Source organism: Tamandua tetradactyla, chromosome 6, assembly GCF_023851605.1.
Source record: "Tamandua tetradactyla isolate mTamTet1 chromosome 6, mTamTet1.pri, whole genome shotgun sequence".
Lineage (NCBI taxonomy): Eukaryota > Metazoa > Chordata > Mammalia > Pilosa > Myrmecophagidae > Tamandua > Tamandua tetradactyla.
In genome coordinates, this window is record NC_135332.1 from 87,176,415 (window position 1) to 87,199,097 (window position 22,683).

General features: G+C 38.2%; 1 protein-coding gene and 1 pseudogene across 7 annotated transcripts in view; one reads left to right on the forward strand and one right to left on the reverse strand.

The window, feature by feature from the left end:
* The window catches only part of TRAPPC9 (trafficking protein particle complex subunit 9), an 889,500-nt gene that overhangs the window by 85,147 nt on the left and 781,670 nt on the right, over positions 1 to 22,683 (forward strand). The gene's annotated exons all lie outside the window — the stretch shown is intronic.
* On the reverse strand, positions 19,245 to 20,709 carry LOC143685687 (SH3 domain-binding glutamic acid-rich-like protein 2 pseudogene; annotated as a pseudogene).

Genomic DNA, 22,683 nt, shown 5'->3' on the forward strand with positions numbered 1-22,683 from the left:
AAACGGGCACTTAGAAGGCCTGAAGCTGTAGAATTTCAGGTTGTAGTTGGGGGAGGGGTGCAGGGAGACCCTGATGCAGAAATCCCAGCAGAGGCCCCGACCTCACGACCTGCTGGCCCTGAAACACTGGAGCTGCCTTTTCACATTAATGTTGAAAGTTTGGACCTGCTAAAAAGCGGCTTTCACCGGTGGGTGTATCAATATACATGTTTTATAATGTGTGGGAATTTGTTGCCATTTCGAACAGCCGTTTCTTTGGTGCTGTTTGCTCTGTCTTTGCACGGAACGCTAGAGGTCAGCAGTGACCCGCCTTGAGGGTCTGCTTTCTTGCTGTCGAGCATGCAAAATGGAAATCCTGTTATTTGGCCTTTTGAGTTTTCCCCAATACGGTACTTTGCTTTAGTTGACTCATTTCTATATTTGCTTGCCAGATGAGCAGGCAGGAAAATAATGAGTTCTGGTGGGATTTTGTCTGTAAGGTTTTTGAAATAGAACAGGCTTTTGGTGCTTGATCACATATGTTCCATTGTATCTCTTTCTGGGTGTGATTTTTGCCTAATATGAAAATTTTGAAAGGAACTGAGATATAATTATTGCAGGTATCTTCTGCCTAATATGAAAATTTTGAAAGGAACTGAGATATAATTATTGCAGGTATCTTCTGCTTTAAAAAACCCTGTGCTTTAGTGGTGTTGGAAAGGGTTTCTTCAGTTTACAGTAGAATTCAGGACAGAATACCTTATCTCTGTGTGAGAAGGAACACTCTTTGACCTGTCTTTTCTTAAGTTGTTCAGGAGAGCAGTTTATGATGATTATCTAGCAGTGACAAATAGCAGCAAACATTTCATTTAATATCTGGCTATCTGTATAGTTATGAAGTGGCACGCATATTTTATAGGCACAAGGTAAAATAGAAGTGAGCTAGAAGGAGCAAAGACTTTGGAATCCCAGATGTAGGTTTATGTCACCATTTCTGGAGGTGCATGGGTAGTTCACTGGTAGAAGTCTCACCTGCCATGCAGGAGACCTGGGTTTGATTTCCAGCCCATGTACCCCCCCACCCCCCAAAACAAAACAAAATGAAAAACTGTTGTGAACAACATTCCCTATAATGTACATATCACAAATCTGCCTTTGTGCGTGCATGTATGTATAGATATAGAAATACATATATGTGGAAGACAAAAAAACACTATTTAAAAAAAAAAATCACCGTTTCCTTATAGTATGATCTCCCTTAGCCTGGTTCTGCACCTGTAAAATAGGAGTGATAATGTTTGTCTCTTCTAGACTAGATGTAAGTTGTAGATGATATATTGCAGATAAAGTGCTGAATATGCAGGTTAGCGCTTACAAGGTGTTAAGTAACGTGTTCTCCTTGTCTGTTGATGTGTCAAAGGAACAAAGGCAGGTGATGTTTGTTGAGGACCTGTTAAATTGACACTAGTGAATTTGATGGTTCTCTTTAATCCTTATAATCCTGTGTGCTGAGTGCAGTTATTCTTAAACAGAGAAGCAACATCAGTGTACAGAAAGGTTATATAATGTGTCCAGAGTCAGCCCATAATTCCAGTGATGAAGGGGCCTTTGTAAAGCCTGCCTGCTCTTCCATTCATTTGTATGATCCAGACGGAGACTAGGCACTGTTGTGCTGCCTGACATCCGTGAGTATTCAGTGGGGAGTAAAACAGACACTGTGTTCTTTGTGTTTAAACAGATTATTTAATAGATAAACATAAAAATAAGTAATTATAAACTGTGATCGATCAAGTCTATAAAAAGAAAAAGAACATGCTCTGCCATGTTTATTTGGGGACTATTCGAGTCAGAGTTGTTCTTGTGGTATTAACCCCGGTAAAGTCAGTTCTGTAATCACACGAAGACAAAATGGCAAAGCACTTCCACCAGATAAATTGAAACTCATTGATAACATCTATTCATTAAGCAGCCAGCTTGTTGCAGACACTTAAGTAGATGCTTGACAGGTGTTGGCCATAATCCTCAGGACAGCATTGCTTGGTAGTTCATGTACCCGGTAATTTTAGAGCAAATGAGGACAGGAGAGCTTGTTTACCCAGGATTATCTTGTAAATACCACTAATGGTATTTAAACCTACTTTGCTGTAATTCAGAAATCCAAGTTCTGGGCACCACATCCTATAGCTTCCCTGAAACAACCCAAATGATTGAAATTAATTTTCTCAATGTTTAAATAGCACAAGATGGCAAGTGACAATAAAAGAAAGTGTTAGTAAGGAATTTGTTTGAAAAACTAGTTGAAAAACTAGAAGAAACCCAATCTTACCAGGTACCAGAACATGTTCTAGGATCCATGTATATGCACTCCAACTTCCTATTCCTCCTGCAAACCCAGCGTTCAGGAACGATTCCAAGCCATTTTAAGAACATTTCAGCTAAGCTTATGGTACTGTTACCTAGGACCTGCGACCTCTTTGTCTCTGCTTAATTTTCTCTTTCAAAGCCATTCAAATTTTATGCAGGATATTCTGTTCAGATGTAAGAATAGCCTTTTTAAACTTTTTGATGCAGTTCCTTAATGAAGCTGTTGCTAAGGAAACCTAGCAAAATCCTGGTAGATATACACTTGGTAATTGTAACCTCAGAAATGTATGTCAGTATAAGCTTAGAATCAGAAGGATGGGAGATTTGAAAATGGCCTTTTAAGATAGCAGGAGGAAATGTGAGAATGCAGTCTAGGTAAGGCTGAAACATTTCAGTCCTAGCCAGAAGGCACATGCTCTCAGAGATTGTTTGTGGGTAATTTGTAGTTTCACAGAGAAAGGAATTTTTGGATGGAGAGAGAGGAAAATGAAGTTACTTATTAGAGAAGGAAAAAGGGGAACTGAGAAATTGCTGGTTGAACAAGAGACTGGGATGTGGCATGACGATCTTGTGTTGGAAGAGGTGTTTCCTTCCGTGAGGACCAGACATACAAAGAGGTCTTTTGAGTGGGAAGTCCAATGTGTGCTCCACTTAACACAGGGATGCTATAGAAGAAGGCCCAGGAAGTTGTTTCAGGAAATTCCGGCCTTTGGCCTAGGTATTTCTCTCACAGGCATTACAACTCTTGTAGCTGATCATGTTTTTCTCTTTGCTTTAGCTGTTAGGAATCTCCAGGCTGAGTCTGCAGCCTCCCCTTCCTCATGAAACCTGTGACATGGCATGCATTTTTGTGATTTTTTCTTCCCTTATCTCCAGTCCTCATTTTCTCTTCACCTTGATTTTGTCTTTTTCTTATTGTTGTAAATTGTGTGTGTTAAAAAAATTCGTGTAGATCCTTTTTTTCTAATGGGGTAGAATATGAATAAATGTATGAATGGAGCATGTCACAGACATTTATTTTAAAAATTCTAAGCTATTTACTTTAGTAGTTTCTTAAAAGCTGGAATGAATATTAAAATGGCACATTTTATTTTTATTTATTTTTTAAAGCATACGTATGTTTACGGGGAAGAAATCATGCAGGAAGGACATAGTTCCCGTAGACCATCTCCATCCCGGAGATGTTTAATTAATTTAACATTAATTAAACTGTTATTAATGTTTTGCATTAGTGTAATACATTTGTTACAATTCATGAACCAATATTATTATAATTATAGTATTAACTAAAGTCCATAGCTTAGGCTTCACTCTGTGTGTTGTACAGTACTTATTATTTTTTTTTAAATTAGAGAAGTTATAGGTTTACAGAAAAACCATGTAGAAAATACTGCATTCCTATATATCCCCCTATTGTTAACACTTTGCATTAGTGTGGTACCTTTGTTACAAATAATTTAAGAATATTAAAATAGCACTATTAACTGTGTAGTCCATAGTTTACATTAGGTTGTAATTTTTTCATCTATGCCACCCTAGTATTAGCATCTTGCACTAGTTTGGTACATTTATTATGGTTCATGAAAGAACATTTTTATAATTGTACTGTAAACTATAGAACATCATTGTTCTAGTTTGCTAACTGCTGAAATGCAATATACCAGAAATGGAACGGCTTTTAACAAGAGGAATTTAATGAGTTGCTAGTTTACAGTTCCAAGGTTGAGAAAATGTCCCAGTTACAACAAGTCTATAGAAATGTCCAATCAAAGGCATCTGGAGAAAGATACCTTGGTTCAAGAAGGCCGACGACATTCAATGTTTCTCTCTCAGCTGGAAGGGCACGTGGCATATGCTGGCTTTCTTGTGGCTCTACCAAAAAGGGACTCTCTCCAAAATGTTTCCTCTTTTAAAGGATTCTGGCAAACAACTCCACCTTCAGTGGGTGGGGACACACCTCCATGGAAATCATCTAATCAAAAGTTACCACCCACAATTGGGTGGATCACTTCTTCCTGGAAACAATCAAGATGCTCCTACCCAGCAATATTGAATGAGGATCAAAGGGCATGGCTTTTCTGGGGTTCACTACAGATTCAGACCAGCACAGTCATTTACAAAGGGGGCTCGCTGTGTGGTACAGTTCTGTTTTATCTTTAAATTTTTATCCTAGTAACATATATATAACCTAAAATTTTCCCTTTTAACCTCATTTACATATATAATTCAGTGCTGTTAATTGCACTCAGAATGTTGTGGTACCATCCATTTCCAAAACTTTACAGTCAACCTAAGTAGAAATTCTGTACAAATTAAGCATTAATTCCCCATTTGCTACCCCCAACCCAGCCCCTGTAACCTATATCCTGGATTATAATTCTAAGAGTTTTCTTATTCTAATTATTTCATATCAGTGAGAGTCTACAACGTTTTTCCTTTGCTGTCTGGCTATTTTCATCCCACATAATGTCTATAACTATAAGATTCATTCATGTTGTGTGTGTTAGGACTTCATTCCTTTTTACTACTGAATAATATTTATTCTCTTGTATGTATATACATTTTATTTATCCATTCATCTGTGGATGGACTTTTGGGGCGCTTCTGCGTATTGAAAACTGTGAAGGATGTAGCTATGAACATGAGTGTGTAAATATCTGTTTGAGTACTTGCTTTCAATACTTTGGGGTATGTACCTAAACATGGGATTGCAGGTCATATGGTAATTCTATACTTGACTTTGTGCGGAAATGCCAAGCTGTTTTTCACAGCAGGTGTACCTTTTTACATTCCCACCAGCAATGAAGGAGTATTCCTGTTTCTCCACATCCTCTCCCAACATTTATTTTCCATAGTAGCTATTCTAGTGGATGTGCAATGGTATCTCATTGTGGTTTTTTTTTTTTTTTTTTTTTTGCGAGGGCAGGCACTGGGAATTGAACCTGTGTTTCCAGCATGGCAGGTGAGCCACTGTGGCCCACCTGGGTTGTTGTCTTTTTGAGTTGATTTCTTTATATGTTCTGGATGTTAAACTGTTATATCTTGTTTCCACGTATTTTCTCCCATTCTATAAGTTCTCTAAAAATTTTGTAATGGTATAACATGTGGACAACCTAACGTTTACCATTTTAACCACTTTCAAGTATACAGTTCAGTAGTGTTAATTGCATTCATAGCATTTTGCCACCATCAACAGAAGTGAGACCTTTACAGACGAAAGTTTGGAGATGTGTGCAGATTCCAGAGCAGGGGCCTGCCCGTTTTTCCTTGTCTTGGCATCACAATGCCAAGCACAGTGCCTGGGATAGGCCAGGCCTTCCGCAGGTGCTGGTGGATGGAGCACGGCCCAGCGCGGCACTCGTGGGCCTGGTCCCGCTCCTCTGCGTGTGGTGTGCGAGGCCTTGCACCGGAAGCTGCATGTACAGTCTCTGTGTTTATTCCTCAACCCCCCCCCCCCCCGCCCCGTGAAGCACTATTTTCGTTGTCTTGTATATTGGCATGTAATACACTTTTTTGAAATATAAATACATTTTTATTCTGAAAGATTTCAAATCTTCAGAAAAGTTGCAGTAATAGTACAATGAACGCTTTATATACCCATCATCTAAATTCACTAGTTGTTAACACTGCTGCTTTTTTTCTAAAACATTTGAGATTTAATTGCAGACATCATTTCATTTCACCCCTGAATACTTCAGTATATATTTTGAAGATCCAAATAATTTTTTATTCACAATATAGTGATCATGTTTGGGGAATTTGGCACCAATACAATACTATTATTTTTTTAGACAGTTCTTATACAGATTTCATCCATTGTGCCAATAATGTCTAAAGAGCTTTTTTTCCCCTGATTCGGGAACTAAACGTGTATTACATATAATTGTCATGTTTCTTTAATCTTCTCTAATTTAAAATTGATCTCCAACATCTTTTTTTGCCTTTTATGACATTGACATTTCTGCAGAAACTAGAACAGTTTTGTGCCATGTTCCTTCGTAATTAGATGCAGGCTGAACATTTTCGACAGGAATTTACACCAGCAATTTGTTTTTCTCAGTGTATCAGATCAGGAGGCACAATATGCCATGTTGTTCCATTCTTGAGGAGGTTTACTTAGGTCATTTTGTTTTGGGGGTTTCTACCAAATTATGGTAAAGACAGCTTTTCTACTCTATAATTAATAAGTGAGATCACTTATAATTAATTGTGATTTTTTCCCAATGGCCTTTTACCTTCCATCTTTTTAAATTGCTGTGATTTTTCTTAGCACCTAAACATTTTAGGGTTTTTTGTGCTTCATGGATGGTTCTCGATTATGGGATAGTCTATATGTTTTTTGATGTGGAGAGGCTGTGAAAGGACTTGAGCAAGGATTTAAACCCTGATCTTGTAACTAACTGTGTGACAGCAGGCAAGTTATTGCAATGTACTCAGCTTTAGTTTCTTCATTGCAAGATTGGGGAGAGTATCCTCTCTTTTGAGAGGTCAGATGATAGTCAGTATATATAAAGACCTACTTGGTTTCTGGTACACAATAGGCATCTAATAATGGTGTGATGTCAAGCATCTTTTCATGGCTTTACTGGCTGTGAAATGTATTTTCAATGAAGAAATATGTATTCAAGTCTTTTGCCCATTAATTGTTTTTGTCTTTTTATTGTTGAGTTATAAGAGTCCTTTATATATTCTGGATGCAAATTCATTATCAGTTATATGATTTGCAAAATTATTTTCTGTTCTGCATGCTGTCTTTTCATTTTCTTGATGAGGGTCCTTTGAAGCACAAAAATTTTAAATTTTCCATGTTTTTTTTTTAGAAATCATTCCATTCTACATATGCAATCAGTAGTTCTTAACATCATCACATAGATGCATGATCATCATTTCTTAGTACATTTGCATCGATTTAGGGAAAGAACTAGCAAAACAACAGAAAAAGATATAGAATGTTAATATAGAGAAAAAAATAAAAATAATAATAATAGTAAAAAAAAAAGGAAGAAAAAAGAAAAAAAAGACAAACAAACAGACAGACAAAAAAAAAAACCTATAGCTCAGATGCAGCTTCATTCAGTGTTTTAACATGATTACTTTACAATTAGGTATTATTGTGCTGTCCATTTTTGAGTTTTTGTATCTAGTCCTCTTGCACAGTCTGTATCCCTTCAGCTCCAATTACCCATTATCTCACCCTGTTTCTAACTCCTGCTGGACTCTGATACCAATGATATATTCCAAGTTTATTCTCGAATGTCCGTTCACATCAGTGGGACCATACAGTATTTGTCCTTTAGTTTTTGGCTAGATTCACTCAGCATAATGTTCTCTAGGTCCATCCATGTTATTACATGCTTCATAAGTTTATCCTGTCTTAAAGCTGCATAATATTCCATCGTATGTATATACCACAGTTTGTTTAGCCACTCGTCTGTTGATGGACATTTTGGCTGTTTCCATCTCTTTGCAATTGTAAATAATGCTGCTATAAACATTGGTGTGCAATTGGTGTGAAATTGGTGTGCAAATGTCCGTTTGTGTCTTTGCCCTTAAGTCCTTTGAGTAGATACTCAGCAATGGTATTGTTGGATCGTATGGCAATTCTATATTCAGCTTTTTGAGGAACCGCCAAACTGCCTTCCATAGTGGTTGCACCATTTGACATTCCCACCAACAGTGGATAAGTGTGCCTCTTTCACCACATCCTCTCCAGCACTTGTCATTTTCTGTTTTGTTGATAATGGCCATTCTGGTGGGTGTGAGATGATATCTCATTGTGGTTTTGATTTGCATTTCTCTAATGGCCAGGGACATTGAGCATCTCTTCATGTGTCTTGTGGCCATTTGTATTTCCTCTTTTGAGAGGTGTCTGTTCAAGTCTTTTTCCCATTTTGTAATTGGGTTGGCTGTCTTTTTGTTGTTGAGTTGAACAATCTCTTTATAAATTCTGGATACTAGACCTTTATCTGATATGTCGTTTCCAAATATTGTCTCCCATTGTGTAGGCTGTCTTTCTACTTTCTTGATGAAGTTCTTTGATGCACAAAAGTGTTTAATTTTGAGGAGCTCCCATTTATTTATTTCCTTCTTCAGTGCTCTTGCTTTAGGTTTAAGGTCCATAAAACCGCCTCCAATTTTAAGTTTCATAAGATATCTCCCTACATTTTCCTCTAACTGTTTTATGGTCTTAGACCCAATGTTTAGATCTTTGATCCGTTTTGAGTTAACTTTTGTGTAGGGTGTGAGATATGGGTCTTCTTTCATTCTTTTGCATATGGATATCCAGTTCTCTAGGCACCATTTATTGAAGAGACTGCTCTGTCCCAGGTGAGTTGGCTTGACTGCCTTATCAAAGATCAAATGTCCATAGATGAGAGGGTCTATATCTGAGCACTCTATTCGATTCCATTGGTCGATATATCTATCTTTATGCCAATACCATGCTCTTTTGACCACTGTGACATCATAATATGCCTTAAGTCAGGCAGTGCAAGACCTCCAGCTTCGTTTTTTTTTCCTCGAGATGTTTTTAGCAATCCGGGGCACCCTGCCCTTCCAGATAAATTTGCTTATTGGTTTTTCTATTTCTGAAAAATAAGTTGTTGGGATTTTGATTGGTATTGCATTGAATCTGTAAATCAATTTAGGTAGGATTGACATCTTAACTATATTTAGTCTTCCAATCCATGAACACGGTATGCCCTTCCATCTATTTAGGTCTTCTGTTATTTCTTTTAGCAGTTTTTTGTAGTTTTCTTTATATAGGTTTTTTGCCTCTTTAGTTAAATTTATTCTTAGGTATTTTATTCTTTTAGTTACAATTGTAAATGGGATTCATTTCTTGATTTCCCCCTCAGCTTGTTCATTGCTAGTGTATAGAAATGCTACAGATTTTTGAATGTTGATCTTGTAACCTGCTACTTTGCTGTACTCATTTATTAGCTCTAGTAGTTTTGTTGTGGATTTTTCTGGGTTTTCGACGTATAGTATCATATCGTCTGCAAACAGTGATAGTTTTACTTCTTCCTTTCCAATTTTGATGTCTTGTATTTCTTTTTCTTGTCTAATTTCTCTGGCTAGAACCTCCAACACAATGTTGAATAATAGTGGTGATAATGGACATCCTTGTCTTGTTCCTGATCTTAGGGGAAAGTTTTCAATTTTTCCCCATTGAGGATGATATTAGCTGTGGGTTTTTCATATATTCCCTCTATCATTTTAAGGAAGTTCCCTTGTATTCCTATCTTTTGAAGTGTTTTCAACAGGAAAGGATGTTGAATCTTGTCAAATGCCTTCTCTGCGTCAATTGAGATGATCATGTGATTTTTCTGCTTTGATTTGTTGATGTGGTGTATTACATTAATTGATTTTCTTATGTTGAACCATCCTTGCATACCTGGGATGAATCCTACTTGGTCATGATGTATAATTCTTTTAATGTGTTGTTGGATACGATTTGCTAGAATTTTATTGAGGATTTTTGCATCTATATTCATTAGAGAGATTGGTCTGTAGTTTTCTTTTTTTGTAATATCTTTGCCTGGTTTTGGTATGAGGGTGATGTTGGCTTCATAGAATGAATTAGGTAGTTTTCCCTCCACTTCGATTATTTTGAAGAGTTTGAGGAGAGTTGGTACTAATTCTTTCTGGAATGTTTGATAGAATTCACATGTGAAGCTGTCTGGTCCTGGACTTTTCTTTTTAGGAAGCTTTTGAATGACTGATTCAATCTCTTTACTTGTGATTGGTTTGTTGAGGTCATCTATTTCTTCTTGAGTCAAAGTTGGTTGTTCATGTCTTTCCAGGAACCCGTCCATTTCCTCTAAATTGTTGTATTTATTAGCGTAAAGTTGTTCATAGTATCCTGTTATTACCCCCTTTATTTCTGTGAGGTCAGTAGTTATGTCTCCTCTTCCATTTCTGATCTTATTTATTTGCATCCTCTCTCTTCTTCTTTTTGTCACTCTTGCTAAGGGCCCATCAATCTTATTGATTTTTTCTTGGAACCAGCTTCTGGTTTTTTTGATTTTCTCTATTGTTTTCATGTTTTCAATTTCATTTATTTCTGCTCTAATCTTTGTTATTTCTTTCCTTTTGCTTGCTTTTGGATTCATTTGCTGTTCTTTCTCCAGTTCTTCCAAGTGGACAGTTAATTCCTGCATTTTTGCCTTTTCTTCTTTTCTGATAAAGGCATTTAGGGCAGTAAATTTCCCTCTTAGCAGTGCCTTTGCTGCGTCCCATAAGTTTTGATATGTTGTGTTTTCATTTTCATTCGCCTCGAGGTATTTACTAATTTCTCTTGCAATTTCTTCTTTGACCCACTCGTTGTTTAAGAGTGTGTTGTTGAGCCTCCACGTATTTGTGAATTTTCTGGCACTCCGCCTATTATTGATTTCCAACTTCATTCCTTTATGATCCGAGAAAGTGTTGTGTAAGATTTCAATCTTTTTAAATTTGTTAAGACTTGCTTTGTGACCCAGCATATGGTCTATCTTTGAGAATGATCCATGAGCACTTGAGAAAAAGGTGTATCCTGCTGTTGTGGGATGTAATGTCCTATAAATGTCTGTTAAGTCTAGCTCATTTATAGTAATATTCAGATTCTCTATTTCTTTATTGATCCTCTGTCTAGATGTTCTGTCTATTGATGAGAGTGGTGAATTGAAGTCTCTAACTATTATGGTATATGTGTCTATTTCCCTTTCAGTGTTTGTAGTGTGTTCCTCACGTATTTAGGGGCATTCCGGTTCGGTGCATAAATATTTATGATTGTTATGTCTTCTTGTTTAATTGTTCCTTTTATTAGTAGATAGTGTCCTTCTTTGTCTCTTTTAACTGTTTTACATTTGAAGTCTAATTTGTTGGATATTAGTATAGCCACTCCTGCTCTTTTCTGGTTGTTATTTGCATGAAATATCTTTTCCCAACCTTTCACTTTCAACCTGTGTTTATCTTTGGGTCTAAGATGTGTTTCCTGTAGACAGCATATAGAAGAATCCTGTTTTTTAATCCATTCTGCCAGTCTATGTCTTTTGATGGGGAATTTAGTCCATTAACATTTAGTTTTATTACTGTTTGAATAATATTTTCCTCTACCATTTTGCCTTTTGTGTTATATATATCATATCTGACTTTCCTTCTTTCTACGCTCTTCTCCATACCTCTCTCTTTTGTCTTTTCATATCTGACTCTAGTGCTCCCTTTAGTATTTCTTGCCGAGCTGGCCTCTTGGTTACAAATTCTCTCAGTGACTTTTTGTCTGAGAATGTTTTAATTTCTCCCTCATTTTTGAAGGACTATTTTGCTGGATATAGAAGTCTTGGTTGGCAGTTTTTCTCTTTTAGTAACTTAAATATATCATCCCACTGTCTTCTAGCTTCCATGGTTTCTGCTGAGAAATCTACACATAGTCTTATTGGGTTTCCCTTGTATGTGATGGATTGTTTTTCTCTTGCTGCTTTCAAGATCCTCTCTTTCTCTTTGACCTCTGACATTCTAACTAGTAAGTGTCTTGGAGAACGCCTATTTGGGTCTATTCTCTTTGGGATGTGCTGCACTTCTTGGATCTGTAATTTTAGGTCTTTCATAAGAGTTGGGAAATTTTCAGTGATAATTTCTTCCATTAGTTTTTCTCCTCCCTTTCCCTTCTCTTCTCCTTCTGGGACACCCACAACACGTATATTTGTGCGGTTCATATTGTCCTTGAGTTCCCTGATCCCCTGTTCAAATTTTTCCATTCTTTTCCCTATATTTTCTGTTTCTTTTTGGAATTCAGATGTTCCATCCTCCAAATCACTAATTCTATCTTCTGTGTCTTTAAATCTATCATTGTAGGTATCCATTGTTTTTTCCATCTTTTCTACTTTATCCTGCACTTCCAGAAGTTCTGTGATTTGTTTTTTCAGTTTTTCTATTTCTTCTTTTTGTTCAGCCCATGTCTTCTTCATGTCCTCCCTCAATTTATCGATTTCGTTTTTGAAGAGGTTTTCCATTTCTGTTCGTATATTCAGCATTAGTTGTCTCAGCTCCTGTATCTCATTTGAGGTATTGGTTTGTTCCTTTGACTGGGCCATATTTTCAATTTTCTGAGTGTGATCCGTTATCTTCTGCTGGCGTCTAGGCATTTAGTCAGATTTCCCTGGGTGTTGGACCCAACAGGTTGAAAGATTTTTCTGTGAAATCTCTGGGTTCTGTTTTTCTTTTCCTGCCCAGTAGGTGGCGCTCGTGGCACACGTTTGTCTGCGGGTCCCACCAGTAAAAGGTGCTGTGTGTCTTTTAACTTTGAAAAACTCTCGCCGTAGAGGAGGTTCGCCAGCCGAAGTGGCTTGGAAGAGTGCCAGCTGGCCCGGGGATCTGAACGCAGGGAAGGTTGCCGGCCGCCGCAGCCTGGGAGAGCGCCTTTCCTTTTCTCCTAGCCGGCCCAGGGCGCCAAGTGTGGCGGGAGGGCACCAGCCGCCGTGGCCCGGAAGAGTGCACCGTTCCCAGCCGAGAAGCCACGTGTTTGGAAGGGACCTCGGTCACCGTTCTCCGCGGCCTGGGGATCTCCAATCCAATTCTCCCAGTTGGTCCAGGGGGCTGCGCGTGGGGGGGGGCGCCAACCGCCGCGGCTTGAGGGGACCGCCTGTCCAATTCTCCCGGCTGGCCCGGGAAGGAGGAAGGGAGGAACTCTGGCCGTTTGCTGACCCGGCCCGGGGAAGCCCGCGCCCCTCGGCGTTCTCACCGGAGCGGGTTTTCCCAGCCAGTCAGTCGTTCCAAAATGGGGTATGCTGTCTTCTTGATCTGTTTTGTGGCTCTGGGAGCTGTTCTGTATCGTTTCTACTCCCCAAGTAGCTGTTCTGGAGGAGGAACTAAGGCCCGCGTGTCTTACTAAGCTGCCATCTTCTCCGGAAGTCTCCATGTTTTTTTTTTGTATGGGCAGGCTCTGGGAAAAATTTTAAATTTTGATAAAGTCCAATTTACCTGTTCTGTTTTGTTGCTTGTGCTTCTGATATTATCTAAGATACCATTACCTAACCTCAAGTCATGAAGAATTTATTCCTGTATTTTCTTTTATGAATTTGACTGTTTAGCTCTTACATTTAGGTCTATGATCCATTTTGAGTGGATTTTGTTTTTGCTATGAGGTAGGATTCCGTGGTGGCATGGAACTGTATGTACCCCAGAAAATCATGTTCTTGAAGCTAATCCATTCGTTTGGGTGTGAACTTCTGGTAAGTAGGACCTTTTGATAAGGTCGCTTCAGTTAAGGCATGGCTCACGGTTTCCCTTAATCCTGTTACTGGAGTCCTTTATAAGAGAATGAAATTCAGACAAAGAGAGAGAAAGCCACAGAAGCAAGAAGTTGAAGGCAGTGAAATCTGGCAGATGCGGCCCTGTGCCTTCAGAGGAGTCCACCAGGATCGCCACCAGCTGGTCTGTTGACGAAAGCATCATCTCAATAATGCCTAGATTTGGACAGTTCACAGCTTCAAAACTGTAAGCGTGTAAGGTAATAGATTCCCATAGTAAAAGCCAATGCATTTCATGGTATCTGCTTTGAGCAGCTTAGTAAACTAAAACAGGTTCCAAATTCATTCTTTTGAATGTGAGCACTCAGTTGTCCTGGCACCACTTGCGGAAAAGACTATTCTTTCTGAATTAAATTGTTTTGCTACCCTTGTCAGAAATCAAATGACAGTAAATGTAAGAGTGTTTTTCTGGAGTCTCAGTTTTATTTCATTGATCTGTGTATTTAGCTTTATGTCAGTACCACCCAGTCTTGATTGCTGTAGCTTTGTAGTAAGTTTTGATGTTGGGAAGTGTGAGTCCTCCAATATTGTTCTTGTTCTTTTAGATTGCGTTGGCTTTTCTGGTTCCCTTGCATTTCCATTTGATTTGTTGGATTAGCCTGTTAATTTCTTCAAAGAGGCCAGCTGAGATTCTGATAGAGGTTGTATTGAATCCTTAGACAGTTTTGGGGAGTTTTGCCAATCTGTGAACATGAGATATCTTTCTGTATATTAGGTGTCCTTTAATTTCTTTCAATGATATTTTGTAGTTTTCACTATACAAGTCTCGTACTTTTTTTTGGGTCAAATTTATTTCTCAATTTTTATTCTTTTTGGTACTCTCATATATGGAATGGCTGAGTTTCCTGAGGGTATTACTGTGTATCATTTATCTGTCTAGTCCCATGATCTTATACATAGTAAGTAGGTATCTGTTTGTTTCACTAATCTATTCCTAATTGTTCCCTGCTCTGCATTTTATAAATAAGGGACTGAGTTTCAGGCTAAGCTTCCTGAACATGCATTTGAAACTGAGAAATCAGACCTTTGGCTGGAGCCTTTTGCAGATGATATTGTGAATTTATTTAGGATGTCTTCATCTTAATTTCTTCAAAAAAATTATTTGGTTGTGTTTAGTCAGATGCTTTAAGAAGATGGCCTTTTATGCATACAGTAGATAAGACCATTAATTCCAAAATAAATTTCTAGGCATAGTGTTATACCTGAAATCTAATTTTTATTAATCTTCGAAGAGATTTATGTTTGAGGAGCTTTGACAAAATAGCCCCTATTTTTCCTAAGTAATTATAATTATAAATAATAAACAACACTTACGAGAATAAGGGAACTCTTTTCCTATGATAGTGTCAATTGACTGGAGCTGCTAAGCTCACACTTGACATTTTGTGTGTGCTCATAGTGAATACTCAAATGAATTTATTAAGTATTTTGCCAGCAGTCCGTTGAAACAAAGGCATAAGTGCTGATTTAAGGTTCCTTGCATGGAATATATTCTTATTTATGACAGTACTTGCTATGTGTTGGGCATTGCCCTAAGCCTTTTGTGTACATTATTTTATTTAATACTCACAACTATTCTTATAATTCCTACTTTAAAAATAAGGAAATCAAGATTAAATTTCTTCTCTCTCTCTCTCTTTTGGCGTTCATTCTCCATGAATGAAAGTCATAAGGAGGAAGATTTTGGTTCATCTTAAGAAAGAACTCTTTGAAGGTCAAGGTTGAGTCAGGTTGCAGAGGGCAATGATTCTCAACCATTGTTTGGTCGAGACTCATGGTACCGTAATCCGGTAATCGGCGCTGAGAGCCCAGGGTTATGCAAAATTAGCATTCTAGGCCAAGGAAATGATAAGTACAAGCCTTTATGATGGGAAAGAGTGGGGCTCATTAGAGGAGCACAGAGAGCCACCCAGGGTAAGAGGGCCTGATATGAGCTGGAGAGGTGGCAGGGAACAGAGCATGCAGGGGCCCCATGGGCTGTGTGTGGTTGCCTGCGGGTTTTATCCTCAGTGCTATGAGCAGCCACAGAAGGGTTTGTGCTTTAAACGATTACTCTAATGATATTTCTTTATCCATCAGTTATTTCACTAATCAAACACTTGCTAGGTAGACACATTGTGCCTTCTGGACTCTGGTTTTACAATAAAGGGTCAAAAAATCTCCTGCCTCCCTTCTAGGAAAGAGGCACATTTAATCAGACCAGTGTTGTGGCAGCTGGCTGGGATGATCGCTCCTTTGCTGGCCACTTGGGACATCAGATGTCATTCCTGAGCCCCTGTTTAGAGTTGTCCTTGTCTATAGATACTCTGTGTACATTTTAATTGACAGTTTTCTGTAACTTGGGATTTTAGTTTTTTTGGTTTTAATTGATTGTATTTTACCTTGGTCATTTCCTTAACAAGGGAAACATCTATCTCATTGTCATGTTGAGGTTAAGTATTTCTAAGACTTGCCAGTTTCATCCATAGTGTATGGATTTTATTAATCTCGTAAACAGTTTTATTGTTTTCCTGCTTCACTCTTAATTTTGTATGCCCCTCCAAGGCTCTATCCTTTTTGGGGTCTTAAGTTTTAACTAAAAAAATATTTTGCATTTTTAAAATTTGAAACATTGTTTGATCTAGCAGGCAGTTCCTTGAGGCACTGAGTGAACACCATGCACTGTGGTTCTAGCTCACTCACAACACATATAGTACCAGCCAGGCCTGGTCTCTTGATTGCTTTGCTGATTAAAAAAAAAAAAAAGTCAAGGTGGAGCGTGGATGGTGTGTATCCTGGGGTAGTAATTTAGCACTGCTCTCCATTTAGTTTAGTGTAATCATGTTGGGTATATTGTAGTTAGCTCAGAGGTTATAAGACAAACAAATCTGGATAGTTTTTTTTTTTTAAATCTGGAAAATGTGGTATTGATCCTACAGCCCTAGAATCTGATTTGCAGACTGGGGCCTATCAAGTTGCTGAATGGCAAGACAAATTAAATGTTCATTTGGATAATTGTAAAATTGAAATAAAAATTGCTGTATCTTAAAAAAAAATCTGTCTTATCAGAAGACTTACATAATCAAATATAATGTCCAGTTCAAAGCAAAAATAAATTCCTGGATAGTCCCTGGAATTTACCAAATGGAATTTGACCTGGATCTTATTTAATGCCTACTAAACTGTAATATCTGTAATCTAACAATAGCTTTCCTTGGAGAGAAAATCGTGGGTCCTCAAATATGTGTCTATTCCACTTGAATAGAAATCTGTGTTGTGTTTTTTCTTCTGGTTGTGGTCTCAGGCTGGGATTTCAGCTTCAGCATTTAACAAGTTTGTTAGAGTAGTCCATTTTTAGCAGGTAAGGAGGAATAGCAGGGCTTCACTTCTGCTCTTTCAATTTCTTATAAACTTTCTGTTCAGAATCCTAATAGCAGGTCCTGCATCTGTGTGCTGGGGATAGCAGAATATTCTAGGCAGCTGTCTAGGCTTATTTATCTTATTCAGGGCTGTTCCCACATTTGGCAGTAAAATGTTCTAAAAACTTGAAGTGTCCCTGTTGTGGGGACATGGATGCAGAAGCGAGGCCTCTGCCCTAATGAAGTAGACATATTCAGTGTTTAACAGCATCCACTCCAATTAGAGTAGAGATTTTGTATGCCAAATACAATTCAGAGTGACTTTCTAGACAACCACATTTGCCCCTTTCCTCTATATGCTGCTCTGAAAACTTACTCATATGTTCATATCTGGAATGACAGCACATTTCTACATTAATCTAAAAAAAGCTGACATTGTGCATCTTCCAGAAATATGAGGAAGCAAAGTAGAGGAGTGATGAAAAGTAACACTAATGTTTGACACAGTATCAGGGGTTTTCCTGATGGTAAAGTTTAGTAGTTCCATATTTTTTCTCCCATCCCTCAAATGACTTTGTCAATACTTTTTGATTACTGCTTAATATACTTTGGTATTTATCCAGGTATTACATTAAGCTATACAGGATTTAAGCCCTCATGCTTATTCTGGGCTTCCTGTGTTTGGATTGTTTAAATGAGCTATCCATACAGCTTGAGTTAGATTATGTGCTACAGAAAATTTAGGTTCTGGACTAAATAAACTTTTCTTCCTTTGGTTTCAAAGAGTAGATGAGGTTCTAAAATATAGACAATATCTTCCTTACCCCTGTATTCTAATATTGGTATCTTTTAATACGACTCCTCAAGGGTTCACAAAACATATTTAACTGAGATCTTTCTTTCTCAAAAAAAAAATCCCTTTGCAAAGTAGAATAAGCAGCTTTTGTTAGGGGAGCTGCATTTAAAAATATATGTACATTGATATATAAATAAATTACTAGAACTGAAATGCCTTTCAGATGATAGACAATTGTTCTATAAATTTATTACCTAGTTAATGTACCTCTTAGGATCTTTAAAATAGTCTTAGTCATTTTGGTGAGACTTTCCCATTGCAAGAGGTAAAGAAGCATATATTTTCCCAAATAGCAATTCATTTCATCCCTATAATTTGATTTTGTTCATAAGTTGTTGGTAGAGTGATTTTTGGAAACAACTGTAGGAGCCTTGGAGGATTCATGGGGTAAGAGTTTCTGTAACAAAAAGAGGGCAAAGACATCCTCACTTTTTTCTACAGGTGTTATTATTACTAGGCACTGGAACTGTGATGTTTGTGATCTGCAACAAAAATCTTCAACCTTTTGTCAGCTAGCATTGCTTTTTTTTCTTCTCAATCCAAAGATTTTAATAGCCTAGCAAACTAATTTCAAAGGTGCAATTCAGGTAGCTTAAAGAGAAGTGAGTTTTATCAATACTGGCATCTAATACAACCCAGGGCTATCCAGCACTTTCTCTCTGATGACCATCAGATAAGAATGATTTATGTTTTTAGTCATTAAGGAAGGACACCTATAACAGGTTACAGTACCTACAGCTGGTGTGTGAGGCAACTGCAGGAACATCTGAAAATAAGATAAAACCCACCCGTTCTAGTTTGCTAGCTGCTGCAATGCAACACACCAGAGACAGATTGCCTTTCAGCAAAAGGGGATTTATTTAGTTAAACGTATAATTCTTCAGAGGAAAGGCAGCTAACTTTCGGCTGAGGTTCTTTCTCATGTGGGAAGGCACAGGGTGATTTCTGCTGGCCTTCTCTCCAGACCTCTGGGTTCCAACAACTTTCCCTAGGGGTGATTCCTTTCTGCCTGCCTGGGCTGAGCTGCAAGTGCTGAGATGAGGTATGCTGAGCTGCTTGGGCTGTGCTATGTTGAGCTCTCTCATTTAAGCACCAGCCAGTTAAGTAAAACATCATTCATTGCAGCAGCACACCTCCTAGCCGACTGCAGATGTAATCAGCAACAGATGAGCTTCAGGTTCCATTGGCTCATGTCCACAGCAATAGAACTAGGCACCTTCAGGGGCCAAGTTGACAGCTGAACCTAACTACCACGTCCCCATAGTCTTGATTTGGTTTAAAGCAATAGTGCAGTCCTATTATACCTGTATCTTCCAAAAACGTCTTTTCCCTGGCAAACAAAATTACTGATGATGCATGTGGCTTTTATCATAGTGACACATGAAGTAAGCAGGTATGTGTTGAGTACCAGAGGGTGCTTCAAAGTGCATCTCTATCATCTACTTTTCCTCTGTAAGGTTCAGCCTTTGATGCCAACCGTGGTTTTAGGCCTAAGAATGAGAAGACTGTGCTGCTTTTCTGTGATTCAAGAAAACTGTCATAATCTCTACAGTACTGGTAACCATTAAATATCTGAGGTGGCTGAGGGTTTCCCTTAGTAGGTTTATTTTTCAGAGGGATGTTTTTGTATATCCGTTTCCTCTGTTCTTCTGACATTGTGATACTGACCTCCTCAAACTCTATCTGGTTGGCTTCTAGAAATCTAACTGCATCTGCTGTTTCTTTTTTAAACTTTTTTTATTAATTAAAAAAAATTAACAAACAAAATACTAAGATATCATTCCATTCTACATATACAATCAGTAATTCTTAATATCATCACATAGTTGCATATTTATCATTTCTTAGTACATTTGCATCAATTTAGAAAAAGAAATAAAAAGACAACAGAAAAAGAAATAAAATGATAATAGAGAAATAAAAAGACTATACATACCATACCCCTTACCCCTCGCTTTCATTTACCACTAGCAGTTCAAACTGAATTTATTTTAACATTTGTTCCCCCTATTATTTATTTTTATTCCATATGTTCTACTCTTCTGTTGATATAGTAGCTAAAAGGAGCATCAGACATAAGGTTTTCACATTCACAGAGTCTCATTGTGAAAGCTATATCATTGTTTAATCATCATCAAGAAACATGGCTACTGGAACACAGTACTACATTTTCAGGCAGTTCCCTCCAGCCTCTCTGCTACATCTTGAACAACAAGGTGATATCTACTTAATGCATAAGAATAACCTCCAGGATAACCTCTTGACTCTGTTTGGAATCTCTCAGCCATTGACACTTTGTCTCCTTTTACTCTTCCCCCTTTTGGTCGCGAAGTTTCTCTCAATCCCTTGATGTTAATTCTCAGCTCATTCTAGGGTTTTTCTCAGTCCCTTGATGCTGAGTCTCAGCTCATTCCAGGATCTCTGTCCCACGTTGCCAGGAAGGTCCACACCCCTGGGAGTCATGTCCCACGCAGAGAGGGGGAGGTTGGTGAGACTGCTCGTCGTGTTGACTGGAGAGAAGGGCCACATCTGAGCAACAAAAGAGGCTCTCTTGGGGGTGATTCTTAGGCCTAAATTTTAAGTAGACCTGACCTATCCTTTGTGGGGTTAAGTTTCATATGAACAAACCCCAAGACTGGGGGCTCAGCCTACAGCTTTGGTTGTCCACACTGCTTGTGAGAATATCAAGAATTCAACTTGGGGAAGCTGAATTTCTCCCCGCTCCCACCATTCCCCGAAGGGGGCTTGCAAATACTTTTCCAGTCACTGATCAGATCATTCTGGGATTTATCAGGGGATCACTCTGGACATGCTGTTTCTTTTTTATCACCACAAAGCCTGAGGAAGAGGTGACGAATACTGCGGGGTGGCGTCCTTTCTTCATGCCTTAAATGGATCCTCTGTCCCAGGGGGTTCCCAGCTGTCAGGGCACAGAGTTAAACCTGGCTCTGAGCCACCACTGTCTGGCGGAGAGCTTCTGTCAGGGAAGATCTCGAAGATCTTTCCACGTGCAGTTTTAAGAAATAATATTAGGGAGAGCCCATATACCCTTTCCCCCAGTTTCCCCTGGTGGTAACATCTGTCCTGCAATATCACAACCAAGATATTGACAGAGTCAAGATAAAATATTTCCATCACCATAGGATTCCTCTTACTGCCTTTTTTTCTTTATGCCACATTCAAATGCTTTTTTGTTACACTCACAGTGTTGTATTACCGTCATCACCATCGGTTACCAAAACTTTACAGTCAATCCCAGTGGAAACCCTGTACAATTCAAGCATTAACACCCCATGGAGGAAATTGATTTTATGGAGGACAAACCTAAAGAAGTTTTGGACTCTTCAGTATGGAGAAAAGTGGAGCCAAGTATGGAGCCAAGAAAGACGGTGGTCAAAATTTGTGGGTCATCAAAGACACAGAAGTTCACTTGCACTCCAGGCTCAAAGATTGTCAAAGTAGGCAGCACCTTTTGCAGTCAGAGGAGCTAGCTTTTAAAATTATCCAAGAATGAATCAAAGGGAAGGATCAAGAGTTAAACTGTTCACTTTGCTTTGACTACCACTTTTGGGTAATATGCTCACCAAGGGTATTGCCTGTTTATAAAACTTTACTTCCTACAACATTTGTCCCAGGGCTCAGCCCATGGTGGTTATACCTGGTGGTTCAGGACCCTTTGTGGTACGTGCCCAGGAATGTAGAGCACAAGTGCCCCTACATCATCCATTTTTCTCTTTCCATCTTCTGGGGCACCATAACCCAGCAGAGTGATTACTCAGTGGCTCATCTGTGTCTTCTACTACTCCATAAACCACTTGAGGGTAGTTTATTTAACTCTGTTTTTCTTCATTCTTCTTATTGAATGATTAAAATTTAATTGGATCCAATTACTTTAGGAAGATCCTTTTTAAAAAGGTTCTTAGCACAAATCATGTGACTCTTGCTTTGAGATATAGGGAGAAAAGTTATGTTATTTCCGGGTTCGTTTCCCGGTACCTGCCCATGCGAAAAAAAAAAAAAAGTTATGTTATTTCCAGTGTTTTTGTAAAAAAACACATACATAGAAATTTTGTATAATTTTGAAAGAAAATTTGTATTTTCTTTCCATATAATTATGGCTAGAAATAATTGTAGACAAAACAAAATTTGTTATATGTACTTGAGGTTCTGTGGTCTCTGTTTACCATCTGGCTTTTTACACAGACATCACTAAAGTGTTCTCACTAGGCTCTCCCAAAGCGTCCACCACTGATATGGTCTTCTGGTCACCATAAATCCCTGTGCTTGAGAAGTGTGATGGCATTTTTTCTGGAGTATCTCTGGCTGGCTAATTTGGTGTTAGCACCTGTGATTTCAAAGGCATTAACTAATAATAATATTTTCCACTTTTTAAACACTCACTGAGAGTTTTAAAATGTACTGAAATTTCACATTTTTTTAATTAATTTATTTTTTTAATTTTTTTTACATGGGCAGGCACTGGGAATCGAACCCGGGTCTTTGGGCTTGGCAGGCAAGCATTCTTACCTGCTGAGCCACCGTGGCCCGCCCTGAAATTTTACATTTTAATGCTAAAATGTACACATTTATTTCATTTAGTGTTCCTAAATAAATAATTAGTTTTTTAAATTCCCTTTCATAGATAAGAAAGTGCCAAAACTATTAACTTGAAGATTTGGGGTTGGAACTCAGGTGCTTCAGAATTCAGTTTGTTCCTTCCTCACATCATCCTGTCAGGTAGGCTATTCCCAGATGTGAGTTTCCCACCAATAATGCCACTTTATTTCATGCTGGTAGAATGAAACAGTTGTAAACTTAATGTAAAGTTGGAAATGTAATGGTGAATTAATATTTGAAT